The sequence below is a fragment of the Hemicordylus capensis genome, chromosome 3 (assembly GCF_027244095.1).
Source record: "Hemicordylus capensis ecotype Gifberg chromosome 3, rHemCap1.1.pri, whole genome shotgun sequence".
Lineage (NCBI taxonomy): Eukaryota > Metazoa > Chordata > Lepidosauria > Squamata > Cordylidae > Hemicordylus > Hemicordylus capensis.
Window position 1 is genome coordinate 174,707,240 of NC_069659.1, and position 27,083 is coordinate 174,734,322.

A 27,083-nucleotide genomic window follows, 5' to 3' on the forward strand; every position below is an offset into this window, starting at 1 on the left:
GGAGCGCATTTAATCGAGCTAAAGATAGCGCCCGCCTGAACTTGGAAAAAGAAATATTATTTAAGTATGCAGCGGGTTTTGTGTTAAAAAGCTGATCTCCAAGGTAAACACCTTTTGGGATTTTGGCAACGTCTAACTGTAGATCAATGTCAGAAATACGTTGTTTAATAGACTTCCTAGCACAATCATAACCAAAACTAATAAGCATATCCAGTGAAAACGCGTAAAATTGGGATTTTGTTTTAACAAGATGCTTCCAGGTAGAATCGAAATTGTCAGTTAATACCAAGGGGGCAAGTCCAGATTGAGAAAAGACTAATTTTAACCAAAATGCAAAAATGCATTTCTAATACTCCGCTTCCAAGGAGCCAAGGCCCACCTCGCGCCTAATGACGACCTTAGGAACACATCTGGGAAGCTGAAATATAGATCTAATAAACTTTGTTTGAATAGCTTCCAGTGTGATGAAATTGCCAAAAGGGCCCAACTGAGCACCATATAATAATAAAGGGTAGACCTTGGCGAGAAATAGTTTAAGAGCGGCTGGAATACAAAGAGCCCCCTCTGTAAAATAAAAAGATCTAATTAGGTGGGCTGAGGCTTGGGCGTTCTGCACAATATAATTTAGATGTGCCTGGCGCTGACCCGAGGAGTGGAAAACCACGCCCAGGTACTTAAAGATTTTAACTTGTTCCAAGTAATGACCATTCATTTGCCATATGTGGCGTTTGGGGGGCTTGGCAAAAACTAACACTTTAGTTTTTTGATAATTTACTTTGATAAGCTTTTCAGCACAGTAGGAGCTGAGCAATGAAAGGGCCCGTCTCAATCCTATGTCAGGGACATAAGTACCAGATCATCGGCATACAGCAAAATGGCAAGATGTTTATGGGCCAGTTTGGGGGGGGGTGGATTGAGGGGACACTCATGATAGAAATAATAGAGTTGATATATATATTAAATAGAATGGGGGCCAAAATACAGCCCTGCCTTACCCCTCTGGAAGTGGGAATTTCAGCCGAGACTTGGCCCTGTGCGCTCAGGCGGACTCTTAGGCGGGTGTTCTCATGAAGCTTGTAAATCAGCACTAACAAGCGCTTATCCAAAGATAACTCGTGCAGCTTTGCCCATAGTCTTTCTCTGGAGATCGAATCGAAAGCGGCTTTCAGATCTAACTGTTCTGTATGTTAGGAATATTTACATTTTTTCACAGTACTATACTCCTTTTTCTTTCCCCTCTTCTTTTCCAAGCTGTTCTGCTGAGGAAATGTGGTTTGCAAATTGAGAGACAATCTTTCAAGCACGCATGCACCCTCCTCCTCCTATTTCTAGGGCAAAATATTTAAAAATATTGTATTGGTTTTTGTTGTGGTTTTGATTTTAAATTGTTGGATGCTATGGATGGTTCCACATGAAGAGAGGGATAAAAATCTCATGAAAGATTGAATGAAGAAATAAATATATTATCATGGGAATGTAGCCATCTGACCACATGATACAGAAGGAGGCTGAAGGAGACAAACACCACTTTTTAAGCCTCTCAGAAAGGCTATGATGACTGTCCCAAACTGAAACATGCTTATTTGATAGAAAGTTCATTAAATTAGATTTTGGTGGACTTCACTGGCTGGCTATGAAAAAATAAAATGGGTTCTGAATGGACAATCACACTGGTTCAATTTATTTTTCCCCTTATTTATCACAAACTGAATTAACAGGATTCACTGGAAATTCTGCATCTGGGGGAACGGCTTTGAATGAGTCAGGAGTTCTTTTTCTGCATAAGCCTACACATCTTAATCTATTTAATCAGTATATTCATTAACCAAAGCCTTATAATTAAATAAGACCTTTTAATTTTGGAAATGATTGTTTTTTGTTTATGAAATTACAAATTATCTCTTTCTTACTTTTGCATTCTAAAACTGAGGTTTTGGTGATATTGAAAAATGTTTGAATTTTGTCAGGTAACTGGTTAACAGCCGGATGCTAAATCATCTAAAATTTTTACTAACTGAACAGCCCTACTCTTGGAAGAGGGGGGAAATCCTTCAGCTCTTTTGTTTTATAGAAATTGCAGCTTTGAAGCTGTACAGGGACTTGGAATATTATACTAAATCCCAAAGTGGTACATTAGTAACCAAAGGTCAACAGATGCAGCCAAAGATGCATGATAAATTAATTTTTCATGTGGCTTGGCAATTTGTCACATGCAAGCACTGTCCTTTTATACGTGTGTGTGTGTGTGTGTGTGTGTGTGTGTGTGTGTGTGAACGATTATGAGAGCTGGTGAGTGGGAGGCTGGTCAAGTGTATTTTCAGTTGCCTAAATCTGATTCCGTGGATGTAATTGGATTTTTAGGAATATAGCAATTATTAGCAAATCCACCTATCCCAGGCAATGCAAACTATAATTTTCATTAACTCTAACTGAGTTTGATGCTAATTAAGAGGAGTCTAAAGTGATGCCGGTGGGATTCTAAATCTAACCAGCCTTTTTGTGGCTAGCAGTCCATTGGGTATGCCCCCCACCCACAACTGTTAAGATCAGCTGGGGAAGTCTTGCTACAAATCTTTTCTGTTAGGGAAATGAAGTCAGTAGCTGCTAGAAGCAAGGACTTTACAGCTGTTGTCTTCTTGAGCTTTGGACTGAGCTCCCTGAAAAGGTGTAATCATGCCTTTTCCTTTAAGTCTTATGGCAAAAGGTAAGGCACATATTTTGGATATTATTGTTTTCATTTGTTGGGTTGGGTTTTCAATTTAGTTTTCTTGTACAAGTTTTAGTTGTACATTGTACAACTTGGGTTTTTATTGCTGGCTTTTTCTGCAAGCCACCTCACACATGGTATGAGGTGGGATATAAATGTATGTCTAAATAAATCATTAGGCTGGGATGTGAGAGCTCAGTACTACCTTTAACTCTTTGTACATACTTGGCAAATCTTCCCTCAGGGTAATAATTTTGTTGTAAGAATTTTGCATTAAACTCACACTGAAAGTGTTCAGGGTACTGAGTTATATACTATAAGTGGGGAAATGTTATTCATTATGGGTACTATCCAATAGGTTCTAACAGTTACGTCAAACAGTATATGCATCTTTGCTGGCTGTACTTTCCTAGGACACAGTTTGAAGCACTACTAAACAATTGCAGAACCAGTTGTGTGGCACACAACATTCAGAAAATGATCATGGAAATCAAGCAATGACAGTGGTACTTAAACGTCTTCCAAGTCTTTGAAACATTAGCACTTGTATATATGGTTTGAATATAATCAAAGTGATGTTAAAAAGAAATTCGAGAAGTTTAAAAAATACATATATTTTACACACAAATTACACTTTAGGAGAAACTCAATGGCATGTCTTTACCCACCCACACCTGAGAATTTGCTAGTATTATCAGAGCAATCTTTTCTTTCCCTTGAAATTGTTTGGATGTTTTGCCAAAACAGAGACTTCCAAATTCACTTTAGAATTTTTGTGTTTAGGTGAAATGTGGTGGCAACTTTACAATCAGTAAAGCATTAAACCAAGGTTGTGTAACTTGCAGTTCACCGTCGTCTATTTTACAGCCTTTAGGGAGTTGTAAGGTGTTTATTTACTGTGGCCCATGGAAGTTCTGTGGCTGCTAAAATGCCTAACTTGATCTCATCTCTGTGCTAACACACCACTCGCAGACATGATGAAAGCTACGTGTAAGTGAATGGCAAATTGATGAGGGCTTCTTCAGTCGTATAGCAGAGTGATCTTCAGTATTTTTCAAGTGGGGGCTATTTTGGCCAAAAAACAAATGAGCCACCCTTCAGTGTGAGTTCCATTTCCCACTGCCCTGACCTCTGCACTGTACTGAGGCTCTCCACATGAGCAGTGTTGAGAGCCGTAAGGGGGTTAGCATGGAGAGCGGGCTTGGCGTCTCTTGGCCCACAGACGAGCATAGAGCCTGCCCTGGGTGATCAAATAGGCTGCCCACAAGATTACCAGCTCAGTCATGGAGCTGGTTGGGGTGGCAGGGATGGGCGGCTGCCTGGCTCCCAGAAGTCCCAGAATGCCCCATGCATGGGCACAGTGAATGGTCACCTTCACATCCTGCTGGGGGAACTGTGCAGGGCATTCGGCTTTGGCCAAAGCTTTGCACAGGCCCAATAAACAATTTGTCAAAGAGCTTCACTTAGGTTTGGTGCCTTACAATGAAGAACACTCCTGTAGCATATGTATAATTGGTCCCCAGACCAGACAGATCAAGTGGTGCCCCTGTACTGAACAATTTGCCTTTCTCTGTATTAATCTCATGCTGTGATTGCTCAGCAACATATAAACTTACCTGACTCTGATGCTCCTTTTGATATTCATTTGATATTCATGTTCGTCACTTTGCTATTCTTCCTTTCTTTACATTCCTGTGGAAGCTGTTAATACAATCTATTGCTCTTTTATCGCTTTGTGATCTTGGCTAGCTTCAGCTTAATTTTGTTTTCTGGCCTTGAAACAAACAACTAAGAGGTAATGTATTTGAATGTACTGAAAGAAAGAGGCTAATAGATATATTTAAGGAAGCATGGTCTTTCTTTCCTCCTAGTTTTCTTTTCTTTTCCTTTCTTCTCCTTGCTTTCTTTGGTTAACACTACCTGCAAACTGCCTGCTTGTTCATTGCTTTCTCGTCTCCTCATCCAGCAGGGACCATCAATCATTTTGAAGCTGGTGATATTTTCCCTGCAAGATGCTCAGGTCTTTTCATATTGAGGGAAGCTTGATTTAATCAGAGATTTGAAAAACACCCTTTTAGCTGAAAACAGAGGCCCTCTTTTTTGACTGATATCATTTTGCCACTATAAAATTAAACCAGATATATTGCAGATGTGTGTAGCGAAAAAGACACTCAGCTGATTGCTTTGTTTTATTGACAAAAGCAAATCTGAATTCTATCAACAAAGCATTTGTGCTGACTCTGTGGCACAGGCTGACTTTGGATCATGGCAGTTTTTCTGTGAGCAGTGGATTGCTAATTTTATGAACTTAAAGAGAATCAGATCAGACATGGAGCTCCGGAAGACACTAATTCATTAGTTCCCTGCTTGGCAGAGAGCTGTTTCCCATCAGGCTGGTTTCCTGTGCAGGTGGAAGATTTCACTGCTGGGCTGTTTCTTATGTTTTCTCTAGAGCTCATTACCATTAAGGCTAATTAAATATGTTTATTCTTGGTGTAGAACATCATAATAAGAATCTGTTCTTAATATTTATCTACTATTGGGTTTTCTTTTAAAAACCCTTCGGTGAACTTCCTGGGTTTTGTTTTGTTGAGGATGGATGTATTAGTAGATTGACAGATGAATGAGCAAGCACCAAGGCCTACGATCATCACTAAACCCCAGAGCAACAATGCTATTAATTTCTTTATATGTTTACATTTTATTAAAATCTTCAGTTGCATCGAACAAACCATACATTATAAACTTGGCTTCCGTGTCAATAGTAATTTGGTTCATATGGTATTACATAATTATGTTACAGTACTCTATATGCGTCTCCTGAACTGGCACAGCGTGGAAATGCTTGACTAACAAGCAGAAGGACTATGGGAAACACCTATATCGGGCGGCAGTGATATAGGGAGATGCTGAAAGGCATCATCTCAAACTGTGCGAGAAGAGGCAATGGTAAACCCCTCCTGTATTCTACCAAAGGAAACCACAGGGCTCTGTGGGCGCCAGGAGTTGAAATCGACTTCACGGCACACTTTACCTTTACTCTATATGCCAAGCCACCTAATAGCGCAGCAGGGAAGTAACCTGCTTAGAGAGCAGGAGGCTGTTGGTTCAAATCCCCACTGGTATGTTTCCTAGACTATGGGAAACACCTATAATGGGTAGCAGTGACATATGAAGGTGCTGAAAGGCATCTCATATTGAGTGGGAGATGGCAGTGGTAAACCCCTCCTGTATTCTACCAAAGACAACCACAGGGCTCTGTGGTTGCCAGAAGTTGACACCAACTCGATGCAACATTGCCTTTATATGCCAGTGTTTCCTAGACGTAGAAGAGCTGAGCCATATGTAAACCTGGATATGTTTTTCTAGGGTACGAAAGGATAAGAATTAGCTGCCCTCCAGGGAGGCCACCCCCTGTGTCTCTTAATGGGTCACTGATTTGAACATGCCTCCTGACAGGAAGAAGGCAAGGGAAGAGCACTGCCTCAGGCAGAGACACAGTCAGGGCCATAGCCACAAGAAGGCTGGCGGGAGTGGGGGTGGGGGGTGCTGGCCCTCTCACATTCCAGAATCTCTCTCATTCAGCTCTCCTTAAAAGATGTCGGCCTCTAGTTCTTTTACTTGGAGATACAAGAAAGAGCATGCAGGCAGTGCCCACCAAGACGTCATACTGTCCAATGTGTCCGACTACCTTTGTCTTGGCTGTTCTGTGACAATTCCCCACCCTTCACCCACAAAATGCCTGGTTACAGGTCCGGGTACTATTAGGGTTGCCAGTTCCAAATGGTGAAAAAGGCTGATACCCATCACCAAACAAGTGGAAATAGAGGATGCTTTTTACCAAACAAATTCTCCACTCTGCATAAAATTTGCATTTGTTTATTGGTATTATATATGCATATTTTGATAAAAACACTTCAAAAATACCTAAAAAATAAACTGAGTACCCCTCTGTGTGGGGGTGGGGGGTGGGGGTGTAGTTGGCACATGGCAGTTGACAGCTGGCAGTGTCCAATGATAGTCAAAATGAACAGAAGAAACGAAGGCATATAATGAATCCTCATAGGAATTCATTATGAGGAAAAGTTATTCAACACCAAAGAATCTAAACATTTCAATATTCCTAAAAAGTAAAATGAGTACTCCACTGCCTTGCAGGTGGTGGTGTGTAGTTGGCACACTGCAGTTAACAGTTGGCACTGTCCAGTGACAGTCAAAATGAATAGAATAAATTAAGGTGTGCAATGAATCCTCATCAGGATTCATTTTGAGGAAAAGTTATTATAGACCAAAGAATCCAAGCACTTGAAAAACAATGACTCCACATTTTGCTCCATAACTCTACTTCTACAAGAGCTAGAGCTTAGCTTTTTTTAAAAAATTTAAAGCTGGGGATCCGTTTTAGGGATAGGATATGGCAACTTCGAATCCCCTGCTCAGTCTGCCGTCTAGGTGCTGAGTTCTCAAGGCCATTGCTTCTTAACTGTAAATTAATCTCCTGGTTAGGTTTACCACATACACACTGTCCTCTTTCCCATGGGTCACCCAGCCTGCTTTCCCCAGCCAGACCAGAAACTTTGCCTCTTAGCTCAAGGCAGGGCAGCCAGCCAGCCAGCCAGCTAGCTAGCTAGTCAGCTTCTTTGCATGCTGGCGCAGCAGTGAGTGTACAGTTTACTACTTGCTTGCTGTTCTTTGTGACTATAAACCTTTATAGATGACTTTTCAGCAAAAGGTTTCACACTGGTTTTCAAAAATAATAATAAGATCCTCCCCTGTCCCCCAAAGGCCATGGAAGGAATGCTATGCTGAGGTTGGATAGGGCCAGTTGCTCTCTGTGTGATAAAGAGAAGAGATTCACAGTTTTGAAAAGATGTTTTTTTACTCATCAGGAGTAACTGCTGAGTAAAATTAGTTAGCTCACTACTAACTTCTCACTGCCACTACATGAAGGAAGCAAGCTGTACCTGTATGGCCCACCTACCCATGGTCCTGCCTCATGTGGCTCTGCAGCCTGCCTTTGAAGCAGATCCTCCATTCTGGCTCCCCCATTTGATGGGTGGTCAGTAGGAAGGGGAAGGATCAGAGTTCCCTCTAAGAGGGAGTCCCAGATATTGTTGACTACAACTCCTATAATCCCCATGCAAAAGCTATTGAAGATGGGAACTCTGGGGTTGTAGTCAACAACATCTGAGAATCCCTGTTAGAGGAAACACTGGGAAGGAGAGAGAGGAAGAGGAGCTGCTCAAAAATTCCACTTGCTTCCAGGACATCACAATACATGCAAAAAAAAGGTCATTTGAGCTTCCAAATAGTTTATATCCCTCCTAATGCAAAAAAAGTTGGTCCCTCCAAAAAGTCCCATGACCTCTATAAAAGTCCCTTGTTGGCAACAGCAGATAGAAAGCCTCCTTTGTGAGTAGGCACTGGCATTTCTCTCATGGCACACAGTTTGGGAATGATTCAGAGCCCCTTTCAGATGAATGCAACTCCTTGGCCCAGATTCCCGACCCCTTTTAAACTTAACAGCAACAAAATTAACTGTAAATTATTTCTGCCGTGGATGCAAATCTTTGTAATCTCTCTGTTTGCTACATCATCCATATTGATTATATTCATGTTTGTAATTCAAAATCATGGTCTTCGGGACACCTGTGCTGTCTACACTTTACTTATACAAACTGCAAGATGCTAGGGCCTGCTGAAATTCCTCTGTCTATCTGCTTCTCTGGCTTGTTTTCTGAAAGCATCCTGTCAACAATTCACTTCATTTCACTTGAGGGGTTGCTCAGATTGTTTTCCTGCCAATCTGCCAGCCAGCAGAAACTGTCTTCCTGATGCTCCTACTTGACACAACATCAGTCTTGTGCAGGTTTATTCTTGTGTTTTGTTCAGTTCTTGGGGTGTCTTATTTCAATAGCTGCTCTATAAGAATAGATTCTGCCAAAGAAGCCTTAATATTCATAGCCATCATTATTTTTTCAAGGAAGTTCTCAAACAATGCTGTTCAAAACATTTCACATAAATGTTTTCTGTTATCTTTACAGCAATTTTATAAAATAGATCAGTGTTTTAGCAAGCATGAATTGTCCCTTTTGCCAAGCAGGTTTGCATTTGAACGGGGGGACTAGCCATAAGCACTCTAAAATATTCCCCATAGGGGATGGGGCTGTTCTGGGAAGAACATCTGTATGTTTTCATGCAGAAGGTTCCACATTCCCTCCCTGGTATCTCCAAGACAGGGCTGAGAGAGACTCCTGCCTGCAACCTTGCAGAAGCTGCTGGCAGTCTGTGTAGACAGTACTGAGCTAGATGGATCAGTGGTCTTACCTGGTAACTCTCTCAGCCCTATCTTGAAGATGCCAGGAGGGAACTTGGAATGCACTTCCCAGAGTGGCTCCATCTCCTAAGGGGAATATCTTCCAGTGCTCACACTTCTAGTCTCCCATTCATATGTAACCAGGGCAGACCCTGCTTAGCAAAGGAGACAAGTCATGCTTGCTACCACAAGACCATTATAGCAGTTTAAAAACTAAATAAGAATAACTTTTAAATGTAAATCTTTAAACTTATGGACTAAACGTTTGGTTAAACAGGTATGTTTTCAGAGAGAGAGAGAGAGATCACCATAGATGGGGAGGCTCTAATTTGTTTGGGAGTATGTTCCAACATCCAGGGGCAACCCTAGAAAGGCCTGGGTTTGGGTCGCCACCAAGCAAGCCAGTGGCAACTGCAAAGTGCTGTGGAGGTTTTCTGGTCCAAGGCCCTACTCAGTTCAGCAATAGGCTGGAGTGTCCCTGGCTCCGCTGAATGTTCAGCCTCTGCTTGGAAATCTCTAGTGTGTTCCCCTATTTAGCAACTCTTACAGGAAATTCCAGTAACATCAGGAAATTCCGACTAATGTCTAGCTTGAATTTGCTTCCTTATAATTTCAGCCCATTGGTTCTAGTTCTGCCTTCAGGCACAACAGAGAACAAGTCCATTCCTCCTTCTACATAACAGCCCTTCAGATATTTGAAGGCATCTTCTCTTAGCAGGGGCGGAGTGACCGTTGAGCGGACAGGTTCAAAGAACCCGGGCCGCCCCCCCCAGGGGCCATGCCTCGAGCCCCAGAAATGTGCCCCACATCTAACATTAGATGTGGGGAGCATGGCCATGGTGGGGGCAGGACCTGGGGTGCTGCTGGCCTACCTCCATGCCTGCCTCTTAGTCTTCTCTTTGCATACATACCCATATATACATACCTAAACCTACCCAGCTACTTTAACTGTTCCTCATAGGACTTGATTTATAGACCTTTCACCACCTTTGTTGCCCTCCTCTCAATTTGTTCCAGTTTATCAGCGTTCTTAAAATGTGTTCCCCAGAACTGGTCATAGCTTTCCAAGTGAGGTCTAATCAGTACAAAGTAGAGTGGAGAACTGTTACTTCTCATAATATTGTCACTATACTTCTGTTAGCGCAAGATTACTTTTTTTTTCTTTTAGCAGCTCCATCACACTGCTTACTTCTACTTATTTTTGATCCCAAAATGAATTTGGAGAACGTAGAGCTGTGCATCTCAATAGTGGCCCCCTAATATTATCAAATACATTGTCAATATGGATCTACCTCTCCTTTAACATTCAACCCACCCTTTAGGTTTTTAGGTGGAGGCAAAATTCAAGACCTTGATTTTCAGGAAAGCAATTATTGACTTTATTTCTGTTTACTGATTTGTCTGGTTTTTTATGGTGATAATTGCAAAGTTGACTCTTGAGGCCATTCACATGACTGGGATGGCGGCGGGGGGTGGGGGGGAGAGGCTGTACTGTACTTATTTTCCCACCCAGAGGATCTCCATGCCCTCCTGGCTGTGTGGTTTTGCCGCACACACGCGCGCAACTCCTGAGGGTTATGTGGCTTGCCAGAGGCCGGAACAATGCACCCTGGCTTCCGGGAATCCCACCATTCACTGCATGCTCGGCATAACGCATTGGGGGATTCCTCCATCAGATGGGCATGCTAGGCACCCATCACTGTGTATGCTCAGGCTGCAAGTAAACACAAGATCTCAGCGCCGGGGTTAAGGGCACATTCGCTCCCTTAACCTTGGCTAAGAGCTGATGCAAAAAGGGTGAGGCTGGGCAGGGGTCCTGGGATCAGGAGCAATCCTTGCATTCCACACAAGCAGCCTAACCCAGGCTGGGCTGCCCTAGACTGGGTTAGGCTGCTCATGAGAACAGCCTTATTATGTCTCAATCTATATTTTAAGCCTGTTTTCATTCAGTTGTGATTTATATTATATTATATTATATTATATTATATTATATTATATTATATTATATTATATGCATTTCATCACTGCTTTGAGCTTTTGTCATAAAAGTTAATAAATCAAAAATCTGGTTGAAGTTCTGGGAAGGAGAATCCTGGGGAGAAAGATTGCGGAGCAGTATGGCTCTACTTAGATTTTAAAGTTCAAAACTATGCTCTCTCTCAAATGGTGTCTTTTATGGGATTTTTACATCTGTGGGGGATAAAATGTGTGCTTGCTCTTCTAAGCAAGGTATGTAGTGTTTCAGTAGAGAGAACTCAAGAGGTGTGACTGGGTTGGGTTTGAAAATGGGTAATCTTTACTTCCAGAGCTTGATGAGGTCTGACAAGGTCACACTTGTAGCATACTATATATTGTTTCAGAGTCTCAGTGGGAGGTAAGATTGCAATGCATGGCTTCCGAGGAACTGAATGCTCTCATCAGTTTGCTTGCCTGAGCTAAGGTGGAATGGAGCTTGATTTAAGAAGATCCTTTTCGATCACGAAGTTAGAGAAGAAACTGTACTTGCAAGCCATTGATCCGATAACCTTTCACAATAAGAAAAAAGTATGAAAAAAAGTCAGGTTAGGTTACAATGGTGTAATCGGCAAACTCCACAACAAGGGGGAGAGGCCTTTTTGCCTGGAGAATTAATTGATTCACATCTAGTGGGCTGCTTCACACATTATATAGCAACGGGAAACGTCAGCCTCTCCTGCCTCTCTGGCCAGTGTACCTGTATGATATGTATGTTTGCAAACACTTGTCGTATTTATTCATACATTGCATGTGTAGGTGAAAACTCTTTCAAAAAACGTTAGGTGTACAGCACGCCTAAAGTGTTGTGTTATGAACAGGCCCTCCAAAGTCGTGGGAGAAAGAGAGGATCAAAAGATTGGAAAGGTGCCCCAGGCTGGCATGCAGTGTAAATTAATATATGGATTGCTTTTGCAGTTTGCTGATTGTATTTTAAGAAAGCAGAACTTCTATTTAACTGGGGGAAAAACCCTAGGGATATGAACCATTGCTTTCTAGCACTCTAAGTATTCTTTGTACTGAGCTAGAATGGATACAAACACCTTTGATTGCTGTGAGCCAATGGTACAGCCACAGCAGGGGCATGTTATCTAGGAGAGGCAAAAAAAGCACCTCAGCTTTAAAAATTCAAAGGAGACAAGAAATGTCTTTAATTGGCCTTTAATCATCTGGGGAAAGCAAATACATCACGTGGGAAATGCCAGTGTCCTATAAGCCACTGCCCCTGTTTTCTGATACCTGCATCAGGTAAAACACTGTCTGTATTTTATTTCTGTTTTGACTTTTGGAGAAAATGGTTAGGGAGATCTTTTAAAGAATGTTGTTAGTGGGAGCACCTGCAATATATAAAATGTGAAAAATAAATAAATAAATAAATAAATAAATAAATAAATAAATAAATAGGCACCAAAACTCTTCAGGTTTCAGCCATTGATTTATCCTGGATTTCTTGGCATTAAAGAACTCTTTGGGAAGGGAGGTGGAATGCATGTTGACTGTAGTATTTGTGTATAACTAACTACACACACACACACACAGACACAAAATGAGTAGGAATGTGCAAATGGATTCGGGTATGAATAGATTTGTACCCAAATCCAGCTGATTCAGGTGATTTGGAGACAAAATAAATCACCCCTGTGGTCCATTGGCTAGATCTGGACACAAATCGAATTGCGCCTGATTCGATTCGATTCGATTCGAGATTAGGATCCCTCCTATTAATTCCCCCAGATTCCCAGCTTTTATTTAAAACAAAAGCTAAGCTCTAGCCCTTGTATAAGTGGAGTTATGGAGCAAAATGTGTGGTCACTATTTTTCAAGTGTTTGGATTCTCTGGTGTATGATAACTTTACCCCAATGAATCCCTATGAGGATTCATTGCACGCCTTCATTTCTTCTATTCATTTTGACTGTCTTTTCGACAGTCAACTGCCATGTGCCAACTACACCCCACTCCCACCCACAAGGCAGTGGGGTACTACCCAGTTTATGTTCTAGGATTTTTCCAAGTGTTTAGGCTATTTGGGGCTTAATATCCTTTCCTCATAATGAATCCATATGAGGATTCATTACACACCAAAGAGTCTAAACACCTCAAAAATCCCTAAAATATAAACTGAGTACCCAGTGGGTTGTGGGGTAGTTGGCACAGGGGATGCCACTAATTCCTCACCCCCACCAGCAAAGCAGTGGGGTCAAAATGAACAGAAGAAATGAAGGTGTGTAATGAAGACACCAAAGAATCTAAACATTTCAAAAATACCTAAAAAATGAACTGAGTACCTCTGTGTGTGTGTGCGTGTGTAGAGGGGTGATAGTCAAAATGAAAAGAAGAAATGAAGGTGTATAATGAATCCTCATAGGGATTCATTATGAGGAAAAGTTATTAGACACCAAAGAATCTAAAAATGTCAAGATTCCTAAGAATTAAAATGAGTATCCTACTGCCTTGCAGGATGTGGTGGGTGTAGTTGGCACATGGCAGTTGACCGTTGGCACTGCCCAGTCAAGAAATGAAGGTGTGCAATGAATCCTCATAAGGATTAATTACGAGGAAAAGTTATTAGGCTCCAAAGAATCCAAACACTTGAAAAACAATGACTGCACATTTTGTTCCATATCGCCACTTCTACAAGGACTAGAGCTTAGCTTTTTTTTTCTTTTTTTTTTAAGAAAGCTGGGGATGCAATTTAGGGTTAGGCTATGGCAACTTCAAATTCCCATTGTTTCCTATGGCAGAAATTTTCTAAATCAGTAAAAACTAAAAAAAAAAAAAAACATTAAAAATCAACCAAATGTCCCACTGCCTTGAAATTTTGCTAGTAGGTGGCACCCAGAGGGACCTACCCACCACCCAAATTTGGTGCCCCTTGGCCCTTGTTAAGTAGTCAAAATCCAAATTGAATCAAAGCAAATACAAATAAAATCTGGAGTGATTTGGATGGGGTAGATTTGGATACAAAACAAATCAGGCACAAATTGAATTTAAAAAATCAATTCGTGCACATCCTTAAAAATGAGCATTGCATCATCCCTAATAGCCACCTATCTAGATAATGGATGTTTATAAATGTTTGAGTTTTAGCTACTCTATCTAGTCAGATTCATTGTGAGTGTACCCATTCTATGTAAACATTATTAGATTTTTAAAAAACACAAAAACCTGAAAAGAGCTCTTGTGATTTGGTTACTAAAATGCTTCAGAAGTTGGTGCAGGGCTTACTCTATTACAGACTAAATAAATATTGTTATATGACAAGCAGAGAAGAGAGTTTGGTGTAACAGAAGTTGTTTCAGTTGATTGACTACAACTCCCAGCATCCTGAGCTGCAATGGCTTTTGGCTGGGAATTATGGGAATTGTAATCAACAACATTTGGGAATCCCTGCTACAGGGAACACTGGTGTGGGTCGTCAGTTATTGATGTGTGTTGTGAAGTGTTACAAATACACCATTGTCCTCACTTTCCTATGTTAAATGCTGGTGGGTATGGTACTCTTACTCCAATGCTTTTTTTGCTGTATGAGAAATAAGAACATAAGAACAGCCCTGCTGGGTCAGGGCCAAGGCCCATCACACAGTGGCTCACCAAATAAAAGGGAGAAACTTTCCAACATTACTTTTTCAAAATCAATGTCTTTTTTTTAAAAAGCAGGGGAAAAAAGCTTTAAGTTAATACCTGTTCGTAAGTCCTTGCTACTCCTGTGAGGTATTAGTCTTCTGGTAGGCCTGCATATGAGTGCTCCTCTCAGCTTTTCTCTAGGGACCACTAAAAAGCTTTCAGTAGAAAAGGCAAGAATGAGCAAAACCATGTTCAGAAAGGGCATGTGTTGAAGGATATGCTTGCATCCAAGGTTGAATGGAAAAAGAGACTGACTTCTTCATAAGGTGGGCAATAACCAAACCTAATGCATAGGATGGACTGCTCCAGCTTAAGAGGAATAAAATATTAGTTCTCCCCAGCACTCATACAATTGGTTCTGCTGGTATTTCCCTGATATTCTTCATATGAAGGGTGGTATATGGATGGGCAAGATCATGTCTTTCTTCCTTAGCCCATTGATGTGCCCAAATGATATATCCATGCATGGGTATAACGTTTGAATAGAAACACACAAACAATCCAATGTTTATAGACGTACACAGGCTTGAGTTTCTCCCTCTTGCGAGTATGCATGCACTTGCTGCAAATTTTATATAGAAAACTATTATTTTTAAACAATGTCAGAGAGCTTTTTAATTATAATTATGAAGCACATATAAATGGTTCTGCCTCAAAAGCAGAGTAACATCTGGCACCCATAAGTGAAACACAAAATAATCTATTTATAACGTGACTTCACAGCAGATCACTTGCATGTTAGCAAACACCTATTTAATTAGTCTGATAGGTGATAATTTTGCCCCGTTTCCTTTTGGACTGTGTGACTTTCATTTCTGGAAGCCCCCCCCCCTCCAGTTTTAACGTAAGTTTTTAAAAACCTTTCATAGTCATCATGTTTTCAGCCTTGGTGAATGGCATAAACAAACACAATGGTAATATATTATGTAAAACCCAAAAACAACCCCACCCCCCTGAAAATAATGTTGTTGTTCTTTATTAGGTAAAGGTAAAGTGTGCCGTCAAGTCCATTTAGACTCCTGGCACCCACAGAGCCCTGTGGTTTTCTTTGGTAGAATACAAGAGGGGTTTACCATTGCCTCCTCCCGCACACTATGAGATGATGCCTTTTAGCATCTTCCTATATCACTGCTGCCCGATATAGGTGTTTTCCATAGTCTGAGAAACATACCAGCGGGGATTCGAACTGGCAACCTTCTGCTTGTTAGCAGGGGCGTAGCTAGTGGGGAGGGGGCCCATGTTCATCCCTCTCTCTGGCGGCCCCCAAGAGTGAGGGAGACAATGAAGATAATAGGGAGGGATGGAGCTGGAGGACCCTCAGGAGCTGGGGGCCCGTGTTCTTTGAACCCTTTCGCTCAATTATAGCTACGCCCCTGCTTGTTAGTCAAGCATCTCCCCACTGAATTAGGACAGGGGTCAGCAGCCTTACAGAATTGATGTGCCAAGTCTTCAGGGGTGGATCAAGGAGGGGTGCCACTCAAAGTGAAGTTGGCATCTCCACCTTGTTAGTCCCATCCTGCCCCTGAGTCAACCGGGCTGCTTCACCCATGTCCCTGGCCATGCCCACCAGCAGCCAGCCTCGCCACTGGGCTGGAAGCCTTACACTGATCACCCCCTCTCTTCTTCCTGGCAGCTTTCAGTGTTGCTTTCCAGCCAGCATTAAGCCTAATTGCTGGTCTCTCTTTTTCCTCCCTCCCTCCCTCAGCAACCTTGTGTGTTTTGTCTCCTCCATTTCAGGAGCGGAGAAAGCACAGAGGTTAGTTGCTGGAGAGAATGCATATGTGTGAGGAAGACCAGCCACTACAATGCCCGCTGCCTGCCTCTGGCTGGTGTGTCACCTCTTGCTGTAGCAGACACCCAGGATCAGCAGCATCAGAGGTCTCTCTGGCTGTGCTGGCTGCCTGGCTGGCTCTCTTTCACACAAGGACATTCATTTTTTCCAGAGTGTACATATATTTGAGAGAGAGCCAGCCAGCACAGCCATAGAGACCTTTGCTCCTGACCCTGGATGTCTTCTGTCTGCCACAGCAAGTGATGATGACAGGCCAGCCAGAGGCAGGCAGCTGGTATTGTAGCAGTCAGGCTTCCTAGCAGTGGAGTGCCACTCAAAATTGTTTCATGAGTGATTAATCAAATCACTCATTTTGGCACCTGTGCCATAAGTTGCTGGCCCCTGAATTAGAAATTTAGTGTAGATATGCCTGGATATCATGACAGCAAATATACATGTATGTTTGAGAAATCTTAAAGAGCAAATTGGCTCTTTGACCATCTAATGTTAGTTGGACGCTCACTCTGTGTGTGTGTGTGTGTGTGTGTGTGTGTGTATACACACACTCAAGCTAAGAAATGAGAAGAGTTTCTGTACCTGTCTGTAGTGTACTAGCCATTAATCACTGAGCGTATCCAAATGTCATCACTAGCTAATTAAGAGAAAAGATATACAAAGGAAGAAGTGGGACATCTTTTGTCTGAGTCTGAAACTACTCAGGAGATACATGGCTGCCATTAAAGCAGTGGCCTGCCACATCCTCCCTCTCCTCTCTCCCCGGCAATGTCTAGAAATAAAGTCTTGTGATGTGATATTACGGCAGAGCATGATTTCCCACCCCCGTAAGCATGGAAACGCCAGTGAAGTGCAGTGACATTACACAATGTTCTCCCTTTCTAGATGTTACCAGGTAAACGGAGAAAAAGGAGATATGAGGCTGCTGTTTTGTGGAATGATATTGTCTGAGATTGGCTTCCTTAAAAGTACTTTAATTTTTAAAGAGTTAAAGCAATAAAACTTCAAACCATTCAGGCTTGGAAATAAGATTATGACTTCTAGTAGGGATGTGCCTGAAATGGCTTGGGCAGCTACAGATGGGGCGGGGATAGAATCCTTTAAAAACCAGGCAAGCAGGTCCTTGCCTGCTCTGCTGCTGCCCCACTGCTTTCCTGGGTGTGACACTCACTTTCCCAAAGGTTGTGTGTGGCTGTAGTGCTGTTCCCAGCAGCCTGCGTGCAGCATTGGCACACACATGGGTGGCAGCCATGTGCATGCCGACACCACGCACAGGCTGCTGGGAGCAGCACCGCAGCTGCAAGTGGCCTTTTGGAAAGTGAGTGCCATACCCAGAAAAGATGTGGGGCAGCAGAGGAGCAGGTAAGGACCTGGTTTTTAAAGGAACCGATCCCAGCCCTGCCAAACCGGTTTGGATGCAGGTGCCTGAGCCAGTTTTGTGCTTTCCTAAGGAGGCCCTGAACCAATTCGGTCACATGCCTACCTTCTAGCAGCCTAAATAACTAACTCCGCCCACCCACCCGCCCAGAACTTTTTTCAAGTGAAGATGAATAGATTCAATTGTGTTGGAATCTGAGTTAGAGGTTACATTATTCCTAAAGCACAGGTTTTAATTCTGAAGGATGGTCCACCAAATCCATCAAGGTTCCTGATTACACAAGCTCTGGTTATGTCATGATCCAGGACTCAGATTCAAATATTGCTGCATCAGAAGAGAAGTCCTGGCCATAATGGCTGGATACTCTTCCATTAAATTCCTTAAGAGGCAGCCATCAAGATATTTGCTCTTGAAGAAATATTTACACATGAAGAAGAGGAAGAGAGCAGAGGGACTGCTTCCTTCCTTCCTCCTGGAAATTTACTGCAGTTCCACTTCAAATGACTTGTTCCCAGAAACTCACTCAGCTTTAACATCCCACCGTTGTCACTACATTTGTCCAGAGATGTTCGAAATGTTATGGAGCACATGCGACAGAAAGAAAACATAATCACTGTTGTCACTACATTCGTCCAGAGATGTTCAAAACGTTATGGAGCACATGCGACAGAAAGAAAACATAATCTGAGTACTAAACACTCAAAGGTGGAGCATACAAATACTTCCTTGCAGGAGTATTTCAGTTCTCAGCAGAATTCAGACCAGTCCTGAAGAAACATTCCAGCTTATCTTTTCTCTGCTATATGTCCTCTGATTAGCGAGATGGACCAATGGTAATTTCCAGTATAAGGCAACCTTCAGAGATGGCAGCCTGCAGCCAAATCTTATAGGCTACATAGCACTAAGATGTAATCACTTAGGCTCTATGATCTGTGATTGGCTGGATTGCCCATATGATTAATGCAGGAAGTGGAAAGAAGCTCTAACTTGGATGAAAATGGCATGAGGCAGCAACATTTGAGAGGGGAAAGAATAGCATTGCACAGGTGTTTTTTTTAAAGGAGGATATTGCCACAATTGTGAATCCCCCCCCCCGAACCTTTCTACCCCATTCCCCAAAATAACTAATTTATGTCTGAAAATAAGGAGAATATTTAGTGCAACCTTATGTCCGAATCACATGATGCTGTTTCTTCTTCTAATGAATTGTGATTTTTAAAACCAGATTGGAGCTGAGATAATTTCTTGTTTGAACATTCCTCAATTGTTTTTATATACATGTAGAAAATCAGCATTTCAGGGAGAAGAGATCTAGACTAGCCTGTTCTTGTTGTGCTAGTTTTAGATGTGTGTTACCTTTATATATGCATGGTAGGGTTTTTGTACAGGAGCTGTCAAACCTGCTATCACCTACTTACGGAGCTGGTTTGCATGATTAAAAGGATCTCTGGTAACAGTAACATCCCAGATTCCCATTGTTTGTGTATTCCTGATTTCTGGTCCTGTTAATCTGGGGGAAATTGGCAATGTTGGGTTGGCACCACACCAACTTGACACCTTCCTGGGATTGTGAATCTTTGATCTGAACTATGATGCTGATCCTAGATCGATGAGTTGGCGTAGTGCCAACATTGCATGACTGATTTTTCCTTTTCTGATCAGAAATTGGGAGTGTGCTGCACAGTGGGAAAGTAGAATGTATGTTTTAAACATGTGAACTGGCCCATAGTCTGCCGTGGCAGTCCATGAAAAGGTATATCTCTAAAGCATGCAGCATCTTGAATTACGCCTACTGCCAGGATTTTCTTACTGCAAAGTTACACTACTGATCTTGGAAACAAAAACCATTATTCTTTTCATTTTACCTTTTGGGAGGTGACTAGGGCAATTGATATTAAATGCTGTAACCCAAACTGCAGAACTCATTCAGCAACTTGGTATACTAAGAAGCTATGGGCAATGGAACAATTTGGGTCACTGGCTGAAGCAGAAGTCATGGAAGGTTTGTGACCAATCTAGGCAAATGCAGGCCAGAGCTCATCTTGAAGCCTACTATGGGCTAGTGATGGTGTAGATGACTTTACTACAATGTTATTTGCGTAATATTTCCTAGGTGACTTTTGCAGTCTGGTCGACAGAGGCAGTTGAAAGAGCCCTTGGTAGCCTTTTGTAACCAATTTGCAGTACATTTTGCAGATAAAATTGCTTTAATCTGTTCCAACACCACAGGTGGAACAGTCAGAAATGTAGCTATTCAGTTATAGATACCTTTTGGCCATATTGGTTCAGATATCTACTCCATCTGGAGCAGGGTTTCTCAACGTGTGGGTCCCCAGATGTTATTGGACTTCAGCTCCCATAATCCCCAGCCCCAGTGGCCTTTGGTTGGGAATTATGGGAGCTGAAGTCCAATTACATCTGGGGACGCACACGCTGAGAAATTTTCTGGAGTATTCTCATGGACACAGCTATGAGGAAGAACTAATGTTTGACAGGCAGGATCATGTTCTACTGTCTATTTAAATTAGTGCAGTTGGTTAAAAGAAAGAAAGGCAATTGCACTCACATGAATCATTCTTAGACAGCAGCACCCATTAGTGTGGTTTGTTCCTGATCAGGCGTTAATTCCCCAACACAGCTGCATCCCTCAAATCATGCCATTTTTTTACAACATCTGACTGGGGCATATCATTTCCTTTGTGACATCATATACTTCCATTAGAATTGTCACCAAAGTATCCCTACCTAAAGCAAAATTCTAGGAGAATGTGAAGGATCCTGCCCAGACAAAACATCTGTGGCGAGGAGACCAGGAGAGAGTTGGTCTTGTGGTAGCAAGCATGACTTGTCCCATTAGCTAAGCAGGGTCTGCCCTGGTTGCATATGAATGGGAGACTTGATGTGTGAGCACTGTAAGATATTCCCCTCAGGGGATGGAGCTATGCTGGGAAGAGCAGAAGGTTCCAAGTTCTCTCCCTGGTTTCTCCAAGTTAGGGCTGAGAGAGATTCCTGCCTGCAACCTTGGAGAAGCCGTTGCCAGTCTGTGAAGACAATACTGATCTAGATGGACCAATGGTCTGACTCACTATATGGCAGCTTCCTATGTTCCTATGTTCCTATATTCTGCAGCCTTTTCGTAAGAAGTAAGCCAAGATACTGAAAGGCATCATCTCATACTGCGTGGGAGATGGCAATGGTAAAAACCACATAGCGCTGTGGTTGCCAGGAGTCAACATTAACTCATCAGCCTAACTTTACCTTTAAGCCCCCCCCCCCAAAGTTGGGCGGGTGCCACAATCAAATAATTTCAAAGCTAATAAGATGTTTGTGGTCTTTCCCTGTCCAAACATTTATGAAGAAGATTTTCCCCAGATTTATCCTGGATGTGTGGTTTGTACCAGCAGATTATAAGAGGATCCTCTGGGAGGAAAGGGGGGGAAAAAGACAAGACAGTAAATGTCTGCCCTGCTCTGCTGTATATGCTTTGAAACCTTTGAAAGTACTATGCCTTGTGGGAAAAGAACAAAGGGTCACTGCAAAATAGCTCAGGCAAATTTGGCAGCAGACTTTGGAATTCTCAGAATGCTGTTAAAATGGCGCTACAGCTGTGATAAAATGCCGCTACAGCTGTGATAAAACTGATGTAATGCTACGGCATTGTGCCATCTATTGTATTAAAGCTTCATGGTCAACACGCACTGGATTTATGTCTCTACAGTGTGCAGCAGAAATTTTATTTGGGTTGTTAGAGAAGTCCATCAGGTCCATGTCAAAGTCATTTGCAAGGTTGTTGGTGAGGCACCAGCTTCTAGGTGTCTGAGTCTCATTTGCATTAGAAAGTAGGAGAGTCTGTTCTTATTAAGGATGACAGTTCATTGCTAGCTGTTAAGGTGCTTTAAGTGTTTTGTCTTAATTAAAATTCTTCAGCTTTTACCACCTTAATTGATGAGTACTAAAATCCTTTATCATCCCCATCATGCTTGTGAACTCATAAAAGAACCAACTGCACTCCATCATTTCTTTTCTTTTTCAATTTTTTTAAATCATTAAAAAACGGAAGACAAGATAACATGGAGAATAACTGTATTTATAACCTTCATGAGCATCTTGATACAAAGTGGCATTTGCACCTTATTTTTCATGCAAGGCATCCCAAGCAAAATTGGAGGGGGGCAGGGGGTGGGAATCTTTGAAATCTGTCTAAGTGTGACTGGTACTTATAGAGTGGCGTGAATGTTTCATTCAGTCAACTTTGTCCAAACAAAGTTAAGCACTTTGGAGTCCATCATCATCATCATCATCATCATCATCATCATCATCATCAAGCACCGTTAAGCCTCACTGATTTCAGCGGGATGGAGTTAAGCATATACCCACAACTCCATCCCGCTGAAATCAGTGAGGCTTAAAGGGGCTTGCTGATGATGATGGATTGATTACAGCTGTCTAAGGAGCTCAGGGCAGTGTACAGTACATGGTGTCCTCCCCACTGCCTTATTGTCAGGCAACACTCTGAAGCTCAGGGTCACTGAGCTGAGCTTCATGGCTGACATGCTATCCCGTGTAGTATACTGGATTGATTGTGCCTGCACTGTCAAGCACCCATGAAGAATGAAACTTATTATCTGTCCAATCCCTTCATGTATTTATTTTATTAACAAATAAAACAAGTCTCCTGTCATTATGTTCTGCTATCAACAGTACTCTTCAGCATGACTGAATGATTCAGGCTGGACACTTTTATTCCTTAGTCCTAGTTTCATCCAGTGTAAGCAGAGCTCTCCCTTTGTTAAGGTTAATTATAAAGAATAAAAGGAAAACGAAGTAGTACTTTACGCAATGTGCAAATCATCTATAAAATCCTTTGCTAGAGGATGTCAAGATTGCTCCCCCCCTTTTTTACTAGTTTGAGGACATGAAGAATAAGGTTTGTTTCAGGTTGGTAGAATCGCTTCTGAAAACAGGATATGATTTTAAAGAGATTTGGATTTTTATTTTTTTTAAAGAAATTGATTTTTGAAGGAGCTCTCCATTGCTAACTTTAGTAGATGCTGGCTAGACTTTGGGCATATTCATACATGGGTGTATAATGAGTGGGGCAGTGGGATTGCAGTTGCCTGCCCTGCCCACAGACCCATCCCCAGCTGTGCCTTGCCTTCATGGACTGACATGCTAGCCCTGTGCACACACTAGGTTCAACATGTGTACATATGTTGAACCTCTATAAATATGCAATAATTCTTTTGTTACATTCAACATGCATATAGCAGTATTGCCATATGTATTTTTGAGAGATCCCATTTGCAAGTTGACTTTTAGAATAAACAAGTACATTCATTCACACAAAATATGTGGACATGTACAGATGTAATGTGTGAATAGTTCTACCGTGTAAATGAGACATCACTGTTCAATAAGTGCATTCTGGAAACCTGCAGCCCTTTTGGTTTACTCCTAAAAAATGAAGGGTGCATATATGCTCACATTTAATCAATGGGTTTAGCACTTCCTTTGGTTCAGTCCTAATTTAAATCCATATCCACATCTCTGCGTGCAACTCCATAGACGTTTCCTGGTCATTCTAAATCGATGCCTTGGCCTGTTGCCTGAATAACTCAACTTTCTTAAGTTTTGTTCTCTCAGTAGTGAACATCTAGAAAGCTTTTGTATGTCAGCCTTATTCAATTACTTTACGGAACAAAATCTACCATATATTCCATTTATAGTAGCAATTACTAATTATTTATTCTTAGGGGGTAACTGAGAAAAGGAACTTTCCTTTCAGATGATGATTAGGGCTGTGGAGAAGATAGTACACAGTAAGACTATTCTTTGATTACTGTTTGTATTAGCTCTCTTCTTCCTATATGGACACTAGCGGCATTCTAGTTATTATGTGGTTACGTTTAATGTATCTGCTGGATACTTTGAAAAGGATTTAGGACTCTGAAAGTGCTGAGAGCATCGGAGGATCAAAAGGCTATATTCTTTTCAAAATTAAATCATAAACACAGTGGCTCAAATCCAGATTTACTCTGTACCTACACACCAGGGTTCCACTGTGTGAGGTGGGGAGGAGCAACTGACCAGCATAAATTGGACAATACAGATATTGGCTGACATCAGACTAACCCTGCACAAAAAATGCCGGAGTTTTCTGTTGCATGGGGGTGGGGCACACAATTTTTGGCAGTCCCTCTGCAGCCACTGCACCTTCTGAAACCTTCACTTCCCTCTGCAGCCACTGCACCTTCTGAAACCTTCACCCTGAGGAAACCATAGGGAAATAGTTTCAGGACACAGGCAGCTGCAGAAGCAAGAGGAGACTGCCAAAAATTGTGTGTCCCCTCTGTTCATGGAACTGCCCTGGGGTGATTGGTGAACACCCCAAAATCGTGTTCAGGCTTTGTGTGGAGAATTAGCGAGCTGGGGTGGAGCAGTTCCATGTCAGAATAATTTTAGTGCAAAGCTTTGGTTACAAGAAAATGAAGTGAGAGAGAGGTTGAAGTTCAAAAAGAAACAAGGTTTTATTGTAGGGTAGGTTTACAACGGAATAATAAAGCTGATTAGAGCAATATTACTACTAAAAATATGTTACAAGATTAACCAGATAACTGCAAAGAGGAAATTTAGCTTAGTGTCCAAATTAAAATAGCTTTCTAGCTGATGAGAGAAAGGAGGTTTTTGGATTTTAGAAAGAGCAGGGATAGGGAGACCCAGAGGGGTGCAGCGATTATCATGCAACCTGGTCCATTCACCTCCTGTGAATGAATTGGGATAGGTGTAAACCCCCTTGCTTCTCTCACATGTGTCTATTTAAAGCATGTGTTCCATCTCTTTAAAAACAAAAGAGAGAGAGAGGCAGGATTCAAACTTCTTTTTTTCTAGGCTGCATGTGCACAGCCCCACTGAATGTATCAAGGTGGGGGATTGCACATGTAGCATCAGTCCAGCTAGAATTCCAAGCATGGAAGCCCAGTAAGGAAGAAAGAGCCCCTGTCAAGGTACATAACCCTTAGTTGGCTTAGGGAGCTCTAAAAGGTAGGGAAAAGGTTTTTAAAGCTTCTGTTTTTCGTTTGATTTTGGTGATATGATAACTGCAGAATTATTATTTAAAAAATAAAACTTTCACTGGAGAACATATAGGGATCTCATTCCATCAAATGAACTCACTATTATAGGAGCTACAGATATTTTAAAAAGAGCACTCAGAAACACTACTAAAAGTATCAAGTATTTTTATTTTTATTTTTTAATTGACTGTTTAATCACGTTGACTCTCAAAGTGTCTAGTGCAGGGATGTCAAATATGCAGCCCTACAAGCTCAATTTTCCAACTCCCATAATGGCCCAGAATGACCTAGAATGATCATGCATTGGCAGGAACAAAGAACCGATCAAGCAGCAGTCCACAAACTGAAAATGGGCAGAGAAAAGGTGGCAGGCGGAATTCTACTCTACCCCAAGAATTGCATTTTTGTTTGCTCTGTGACTGCTTTATTTTTGTCTTCCCCTTTGCTGCTCCTTCCTTCCTTGGTGGAGTTGAGGGGAAAATCTCTGTGGGTTTGAGAGTGGGGCTCTCTTTCACCTGCCGTCATCACCTGCCACCTTGCACATGCTCCTCATCATGAATGCATTATGAGAGTGCATTAAGATCATTTATGGTAGGCAATGAGGCTATTCACAAGTGCATGCAAAACCAGGCTAAGGGAGTCCAACCTGGCTTTGCACACGTGTGAACCGCTGGATCAGGCTGATCCCGGCGGCACCACGGCGGCAAACCCGCCTATGAAGCCTCCCTTGAAAATGGGGTTAGGAGAGCGAGCACTCTCCTGTTTCCTTGATTGTGTTTCAGCTGCAGCTGTAAGCAACTGCGGCTAGCAGACTCAGGGAGGGGGGATTCCCATAATGCACTGCACACTCGTGCGGTGCATTATTGGAGTTCTGGGGTGCGGTGCAGGGCAACGAGCGGTGTCCTGGCTCCCAGACCCTCGGAGCTGCTGGCAGCAGCTGGTGCTCATCTGGGCGGGCAATCTGGGTGGCAATCTGCTCGCCCAGGGACAGTGGCCTGATCGTCTGCAGGGAGGCAAACACTTTTGGGCTTCCTCCCTGCAAACCACATAGCCCTTTATCACCTGTGGCCCCCTGGAGGTGTATTTGAAACAAATCTGGTCTGCCACCTGATTGAGTTTGACACTCTGATCTATTGGCTTGTTTCTATTTGCTAACTGGCTTGGATCCATGGGTGCCTATAGTGATAGGTATAGTAGTGTAATAGTACAGAAGACAAGGATGGCATGTGAATAGAAATGGTTCTGAAAATTGATTCCACTGATAAGGCTGTGTTTGGGCTAGTGCTTTGTTTTATGTTTTGCTTCTTCTGTTATTGTGTAATGCAAGGATATGGCATAGGCTAGAAGTGCATCCCCTGATTTGCCACTTGTTGCTTCTGTTCTGTAGTGATTTGTACTAATATACTAGAGCCAAAAAGAAAGTGTTACCTCTGCTGGTCTACTCTTTACAGCAACTCTCCAAATCTTTCCCAGCCTGATACTTAAGCCTGTGCAATTGCAGAACTGGGGGCTGCGGGGCTTTTACATGCAAGCGTGGTCTCTGCCATTGGGCTGTGACTCTTTCCCCCCACAATACAATAACAGGATCTTAGCAGCATCCACCCAGGGGGCCTAAAATGGAAAACCTGAGTTTCCCCTGCAACTTAGACATCTCCCCCTCATTTTGTAAAAATTGGTACTCAAATCCTCAGTACAGGGGAACTTTTCTTATCTGACAGCACTGTATCAAAGTGGCATGAGATCAATGACTATGTAGATCGCACTATTCATCAATAGAGGACTCATTGATTAATTCAATCTATCAAAGCAACTTATGTGAAAGTCATTGTTGTCCATGAGAGTTTCATTTCCTATGAGAAATAACTCCATATGAAATAACAAATAAGAACAAACTCTATTCATAATACGTTTACTATTTATTATGGGAAGCTGCCAAAATATAAATGATCCATAAAAATTACAGCTGGGAGCAACCTGCTATGTCAGTCATAGTTCTGTGTTCCTTTCAGCAGTGTTATATAGAACGTCGGCATTAGAATGATCTTCAGTGTACAAGTCTGGTTGGTGGCAGTCATTTTGTTATAAACATTTTACATGAATTATTCCTTGTTGGAAGTATACTTCAATCAATGGCTTATCAGGCAAATAAAAGGGTACTGATGTTTTTCTGGTCCAGTTTAGTCTT

The 27,083-nt window shown here is 42.1% G+C and overlaps 1 protein-coding gene and 2 long non-coding RNA genes across 10 annotated transcripts in view; 1 reads left to right on the forward strand and 2 right to left on the reverse strand.

Moving 5' to 3' along the window:
- Positions 1 to 27,083, forward strand: part of PCDH9 (protocadherin 9) — a 1,118,779-nt gene that overhangs the window by 138,297 nt on the left and 953,399 nt on the right. The gene's annotated exons all lie outside the window — the stretch shown is intronic.
- Positions 1 to 27,083, reverse strand: part of LOC128351357 (uncharacterized) — a 56,702-nt gene that overhangs the window by 16,826 nt on the left and 12,793 nt on the right. Inside the window, exon 2 of the long non-coding RNA XR_008319733.1 lies at positions 996 to 1,140. This is a non-coding gene — a long non-coding RNA (uncharacterized LOC128351357). The remainder of the gene's footprint in view (positions 1 to 995; positions 1,141 to 27,083) is intronic.
- Positions 11,297 to 20,619, reverse strand: LOC128351355 (uncharacterized). Its single transcript, XR_008319729.1, has 3 exons — positions 20,392 to 20,619; positions 14,719 to 14,816; positions 11,297 to 11,548 (listed from the first exon to the last, which is right to left on the reverse strand). It is a non-coding gene; the product is annotated as an uncharacterized LOC128351355 (long non-coding RNA).